Source organism: Aquarana catesbeiana, linkage group LG02 (genome assembly GCF_042186555.1).
Source record: "Aquarana catesbeiana isolate 2022-GZ linkage group LG02, ASM4218655v1, whole genome shotgun sequence".
Taxonomy (NCBI): Eukaryota; Metazoa; Chordata; class Amphibia; order Anura; family Ranidae; genus Aquarana; species Aquarana catesbeiana.
The window spans coordinates 35,240,649-35,247,958 of record NC_133325.1 but is presented as its reverse complement, the minus strand read 5'-3'; positions in this window follow the sequence as shown (position 1 = coordinate 35,247,958).

Sequence of the window (7,310 nt, the reverse complement as noted above, 5' to 3'; positions counted from 1 at the left end):
ACTTGAAGAGCAGAGGGAAGATCTTTGGGGAGATTACCAATGGCATTTGATCACCATGGCATTCCACTAGAAGTAGAAGTTCAATGGGTTTCAGTTGGGAAACTAACACTGAGGTATTATCTACAATAGAAAAATTGTGCCTGTTCATTTAAGTTGATAAAACTCTGCAAACTCTCCAAAACAATTCCCAGTGATTTGAATGTACTGCAAAGAGCAGTGTTCAGCTTTGTAGGGAATTCAGCATATAGCACAACATAGAAAGTGCAGCAGTTTGGGGTCCCTAAACTTCTCACTGTGCTTTCAAGCCCACACTAGGGATGAGCCGAACACCCCCCGGTTCGGTTTGCACCAGAACCTGCGAACGGACCGAAAGTTTGCGCAAACTTTAGAACCCCGTTAAAGTCTATGGGACTCGAATGTTCAATATCAAAAGTGCTAATTTTAAAGGCTAATATGCAAGTTATTGTCCTAAAAAGGGTTTGGGACCCGGGTCCTGCCCCAGGAGACATGTATCAATGCAAAAAAAAGTTTTAAAAATTGCCGTTTTTTCGGGAGCAGTGATTTTAATGATGCTTAAAGTGAAAAAAAAAGTGAAATATTCCTTTAAATATCGTACCTGGGTGGTGTCTATAGTATGCCTGTGAAGTGGCATATGTTTCCTGTGTTTAGAACTGTCCCTGCACAAAATGACATTTCTAAAGGAAAAACAGTCATTTAAAACTACTTGCAGCTTTAATGTAATGTCTGGTCCCGGCAATATGGATGAAAATCATTGAGAAAAATGGCATGGGTACGCCCCCAGCCCATTACCAGCCCATTTGGGTCTTGTATGGATATTAAGGGAAACCCCACACCCAAATTAAAAAAAGGAAAGGCATGGAGCCCCCAGGCCCTATATACTCTGAACAGCAGTATACAGGTGGTGAAAACAAGACAGGGACTGTAGGTTTGTTGTTAAGTAGAATCTGTTTGTAATTTTGAACTGGTACATTTTTAAAGTGTAGCTCCAGTCAAAAAATCTATTTTTAAGCTTTTTGGAAAACATAGGGAAGGGTTATCACCCCTGTAACATTTGTTTTGCTGTCTGTGCACCTCTTCAGAAGATTTCACCTCACTTTCTGTCTAAATGACAAATGTTTTTTGAAAATTTGGGTTTTTTAGTGAAACAAGGATTGGTGATAAAGCATCAGTGGAGAGGAGACACATTTTTCCCATATTAACTCTTACAGGAGAGAATTTCCCTTCCTAGGGGTAGATTTCATCTCACTTCCTGTTGTCTCCTTCCATTTGCAAGTAGGAGTCGTTTGTAAGTTGGATGTTTGAAAGTAAGGGCCTGCCGTATATACAGAAATTTGGGCCTTGGGTGTTGCCACAACACTGTAAGCCCTCACAGTTACTCTTGGTTGGCGCTGGAACACCCTGCTGTGAACTATTACATCAAGAATTGTAATTACATGCCATTGTTGAACAGTGGTAGAAAAATTGGGCCTTTGGTGGTGGTGGTGGTGGTGCTGGTGCCACAAAATTGTAAGTCCACACAGTTACTCTTGGTGAGCGCTGGAACGGGCCCTGCTGTGAAATATTAGATCAAGAATTGTAATTACATGTCTCTGTTGAACAGGGGCAGAAAAATTGGGCCTTAGGCACTGGTGCCACAACACTGCAACCCCTCACAGATACTCTAGTTGGAGCACAGGAATGAGCCCTGCTGCAAAGTATTACATCAAAAATTGTAATTACACGCCCCTGTTAAACAGGGGCTGAAAAATTGGGCCTTAGGCACTGGTGCTGGTGCCACAACACTGCAACCCCTCACAGATACTCTAGTTGAGCACAGGAATCAGCCCTGCTGCAAAGTATTGCATCAAAATTGTAAGGACAGGCCCCTGTTAAACAGAGGCTGAAAAATTGGGCCTTAGGCAATGGTGCTGGTGCCACAACACTGCAACCCCTCACAGATACTGTAGTTGAGCGCAGCAATGAACCCTAATGCAAAATATTGCATCAAAAGTTGTAATTACACGCACCTGTTAAACAGGGGCTAAAAAATTGGGCCTTAGGCACTGGTGCTGGTCCCACAACACTGCAACCCCTCACAGATACTGTAGTTGAGCGCAGCAACGAACCCTCCTGCAAAATATTGCATCAAAAGTTATAATTACACGCCCCTGTTAAACAGAGGCTGAAAAATTGGGCCTTAGGCACTGGTGCTGGTCCCACAACACTGCAACCCCTCACAGATACTCTAGTTGAGCAGAGGAATGAGCCCTGCTGCAAAGTATTGCATCAAAATTGTAATGACAGGCCCCTGTTAAACAGAGGCTGAAAAATTGGGCTTTAGGCAATGGTGCTGGTGCCACAACACTGCAACCCCTCACAGATACTGTAGTTGAGCGCAGCAATGAACCCTCCTGCAAAATATTGCATCAAAAGTTGTAATTACACGCCCCTGTTAAACAGGGGCTGAAAAATTGGGCCTTAGGCACTGGGGCTGGTCCCACAACACTGCAATCCCTCACAGATACTCTAGTTGGAGTGCAGGAATGAGCCCTGCTGCAAAGTATTGCATCAAAAAATGTAATGACACGCCCCTGTTAAATAGAGGCTGAAAAATTGGGCCTTAGGCACTGGTGCTGGTGCCACAACACTGCAACCCCTCACAGATACTGTAGTTGAGCGCAGCAACGAACCCTCCTGCAAAATATTGCATCAAAAGTTATAATTACAAGCCCCTGTTAAACAGAGGCTAAAAAATTGGGCCTTAGGCACTGGTGCTGGTCCCACAACACTGCAACCCCTCACAGATACTGTAGTTGAGCACAGCAACAAACCCTCCTGCAAAATATTGCATCAAAAGTTATAATTACACGCCCCTGTTAAACAGAGGCTGAAAAATTGGGCCTTAGGCACTGGTGCTGGTCCCACAACACTGCAACCCCTCACAGATACTCTAGTTGAGCACAGGAATGAGCCCTGCTGCAAAGTATTGCATCAAAATTGTAATGACAGGCCCCTGTTAAACAGAGGCTGAAAAATTGGGTCTTAGGCAGTGGTGCTGGTGCCAAAACACTGCAACCCCTCAAAGATACTGTAGTTGAGCACAGCAATGAACCCTCCTGCAAAATATTGCATCAAAAATTGTAATTACATGCCCCTGTTAAACAAGGGCTGAAAAATTGGGCCTTAGGCACTGGTGCTGGTCCCACAACACTGCAACCCCTCACATATACTCTAGTTGGAGTGCAGGAATGAGCCCTGCTGCAAAGTATTGCATCAAAAATTGTAATGACACGCTCCTGTTAAACAGAGGATGAAAAATTGGGCCTTAGGCACTGGTGCTGGTGCCACAACACTGCAACTCCTCACAGATACTGTAGTTGAGCACAGCAACAAACCCTCCTGCAAAATATTGCATCAAAAGTTATAATTACACGCCCCTGTTAAACAGAGGCTGAAAAATTGGGCCTTAGGCACTGGTGCTGGTCCCACAACACTGCAACCCCTCACAGATACTCTAGTTGAGCACAGGAATGAGCCCTGCTGCAAAGTATTGCATCAAAATTGTAATGACAGGCCCCTGTTAAACAGAGGCTGAAAAATTGGGCTTTAGGCAATGGTGCTGGTGCCACAACACTGCAACCCCTCAAAGATACTGTAGTTGAGCGCAGCAATGAACCCTCCTGCAAAATATTGCATCAAAAGTTGTAATTACACGCCCCTGTTAAACAGGGGCTGAAAAATTGGGCCTTAGGCACTGGGGCTGGTCCCACAACACTGCAATCCCTCACAGATACTCTAGTTGGAGTGCAGGAATGAGCCCTGCTGCAAAGTATTGCAACCAAAAAATGTAATGACATGCCCCTGTTAAACAGAGGCTGAAAAATTGGGCCTTAGGCACTGGTGCTGGTGCCACAACACTGCAACCCCTCACAGATACTGTAGTTGAGCGCAGCAACGAACCCTCCTGCAAAATATTGCATCAAAAGTTATAATTACAAGCCCCTGTTAAACAGAGGCTGAAAAATTGGGCCTTAGGCACTGGTGCTGGTCCCACAACACTGCAACCCCTCACAGATACTCTAGTTGGAGTGCAGGAATGAGCCCTGCTGCAAAGTATTGCATCAAAAATTGTAATTACACGCCCCTGTTAAACAGAGGCTGAAAAATTGGGCCTTAGGCAGTGGTGCTGGTGCCAAAACACTGCAACCCCTCAAAGATACTGTAGTTGAGCACAGCAATGAACCCTCCTGCAAAATATTGCATCAAAAATTGTAATTACACACCCCTGTTAAACAAGGGCTGAAAAATTGGGCCTTAGGCACTGGTGTTGGTCCCACAACACTGCAACCCCTCACAGATACTCTAGTTGGAGCGCAGAAATGAGCCCTGCTGCAAAATATTGCATCAAAAATTGTAATTACACGCCCCTGTTAAACAGAGGCTGAAAATTGGGCCTTAGGCACTGGTGCTGCTGCCAAAACACTGCAACCCCTCACAGATACTGTAGTTGAGCGCAGCAACGAACCCTCCTGCAAAATATTGCATCAAAAATTGTAATTACATGTCCCTGTTAAACAGGGGCTGAAAAATTGGGCCTTAGGCACTGGTGCTGGTCCCACAACACTGCAACCCCTCACAGATACTCTACTTGGAGCGCAGGAATGAGCCCTGCTGCAAAGTATTACATCAAAAATTGTAATTACACGCCCCTGTTAAACAAGGGCTGATAAATTGGGCCTTAGCCACTGGTGGCGGCGCCCAGAACCAAAAATGTTCTTACAAGCTATCAGCATGATCATTGAGGAGGAAGAGGATAGTCACTCAGAATAACAGGATAGTAACTCAGCATCAGCATAGGCAGTCTTGAAGGGATCTGACATTTCACAAAAAATTATTTGGTTACATCAGCATCAGGTGCTTGGTAGCTGGTGGTGATCCAAGACTGATTCATTTTTATGAAGGTCAGTCGATCGACCAAGTCGGTGGACAGGCGCAACCTATGATCGGTTACAAAGCCTCCAGCAGCACTGAACGTGCGTTCCGAAAGAACGTTGAATGCAGGACAGGCTAGTAGCTCAATTGCATACTGTGCAAGCTCTGGCCAGTGATCCATTCTCAAGACCCAGTAACCCAGAGGATTTTCGATGGGAAAGGTGTCCAAGTTTGATCTTGTCCCTAGGTATTCCTTCACAATGTGAATTAGACGCTGGCGATGGTTGCTGGAACCGATCATACCTTGGGGCTGAGGACTAAAAAATTGTCTGAACGCATCAGTCAGACGGCCACCTTCTCCACCGCTCCTTCTTTGACTGACCGAAGCCTCAGCAACACGTTGTCCAGGAGGACCAGGAAATTGTAACATCCCTGGCTCTGGAAACGCGTTGCACAAACCTTTCTGCAAGGCCTCCCAAAGATGTTTCATCTTCTGCTCCCTCTGCAACGGCAAGATAAGGTCCGCAACCTTAACCTTGTAACATGGATCAAGGGGGGTTGCCAGTCAGTAACCATCCCTCTGCTTGATACCACGAATACGAGGATCCCCCTGCAGGCTTTGGAGGATCAGGGAGGCCATGCAGCGTAGGTTTGCTGAGGCATTCGGTCCGGTTTCTTCTGGGTCACTAAGGACGACATGATCCACAGCCACCTCCTCCCAGCCACGTACAAGTCCATGGGTTTCTTCGGACTGTAAATGATCCCTTGAAGACTGCTGCTGATGCTGAGTGCTAGGCTCCACCTCCATGCTGACAAAATCCTCCTCGTCCTCTTCCTGTGTGATCGGCGGGCACGCAGGAACACTGTTTGGATAAAGGGGGCCTTGAGAGGTAAGGAAGTCCTCCTCTTCCTGCCTCTGTTCTGCCTCAAGTGCCCTGTCCATTATTCCACGCAGCAGGTGCTCCAACAGGTGGACAAGAGGCACAGTGTCCCTGATGCATGCACTGTTACTGCTTACCATCCTCATGGCCTCCTCAAATGGTGACAGGACAGTGCATGCATGCCTGATCATGGCCCACTGGCGTGGGGAAAAAAAACAAGCTCCCCTGACCCTGTCCTGGTGCCATAGTCGCACAGGTACTCATTGATTGTCCTCTGCTACGTGTGCAGCCGCTGCAGCATGGCCAACATTGAGTTCCCCCTGGTGGGCATGTCACAGATTAGGTGGTTCTTGGGCAGGTTAAATTCCTTTTAGAGGTCAGCCAGCCGAGCACTGGCATTATATGACCGGCGGAAATGCACACAGACTTTCCTGACCTGCCTCAGGACATCCTGTAAGCCCGGGTACCTGCCCAAGAACTGCTGCACCACCAAGTTAAGAACATCAGCCAAACAGGGCACATGGGTTAGTTGTCCTTGTCGGAGGGCGGAGAGGAGGTTGGTGCCATTGTCGCAAACCACCATTCCTGGCTTAAGCTGGCGTGGCATCAACCACCTCTGAGCCTGCCCCTGCAGAGCTGAGAGAATCTCTGCCCCAGTGTGGCTCCTGTCCCCCAAGCATTCCAGCTCAAGAACTGCATGGCACCTTTTTGCCTGCGTACTTGCGTAGCCCCTTGAATGCCTATGGAGCACCACTGGTTCCAAAGCACAGGAAGAGGTCATGGAGGAAGAAGAAGAGGAGGGGTGGAGGAGAGAGGTGTGTCAGAATCACCAGTAGCAGCATTTTGGAGGCGTGGTGGTGGAACAACCTCCATCACTACTGCACCTTGTCCTGCATCCTTCCCAGCTGCCAGCCGAGTCACCCAATGCGCCGTGAAAGATAGGTAATGTCCCTGTCCATGCCTGCTGTACCATGAGTCAGCGGTAACATGCACCTTACTGCTGGCCACCCAGTCCAGCGAAGCCAAGACATTGCCTTCCACATGCCGTAGAGAGCCGGAATCGCCTTCCGTGAGAAAAAGTGGCGTTTGGGAACCTGCCACTGAGGAACCGCACATTCCACAAACTCATGGAAGGGGGCAGAGTCTACCAACTGAAAAGGCAGCAGTTGAAGTGCTAGCAATTTATCCAAGCTAGCATTCAGCCGCTGGGCATGTGGATGGCTGGGAGCAAACTACTTTCGGCGGTGCAGCAGCTGGGGCAGGGAAATTTGCCTGGTACAATCTGACATCGGTGTACCGATAGCAGATTGCCCGCATGTACTTGGCTGTGACACACCTAATTCTACACCTTCATTCCTCTCAGTGCAGGTTTCAGAGAGGACTAAAAGTATAGTGGGTTGGAGATCCCAGCTGATGAGTAGCAAGGAGAGGTCCGCTTTGTTCTTTGGTGTGGGTCTTTTAGGTATGCTTGCCAACAAACTGCATGGCAGGTCGACA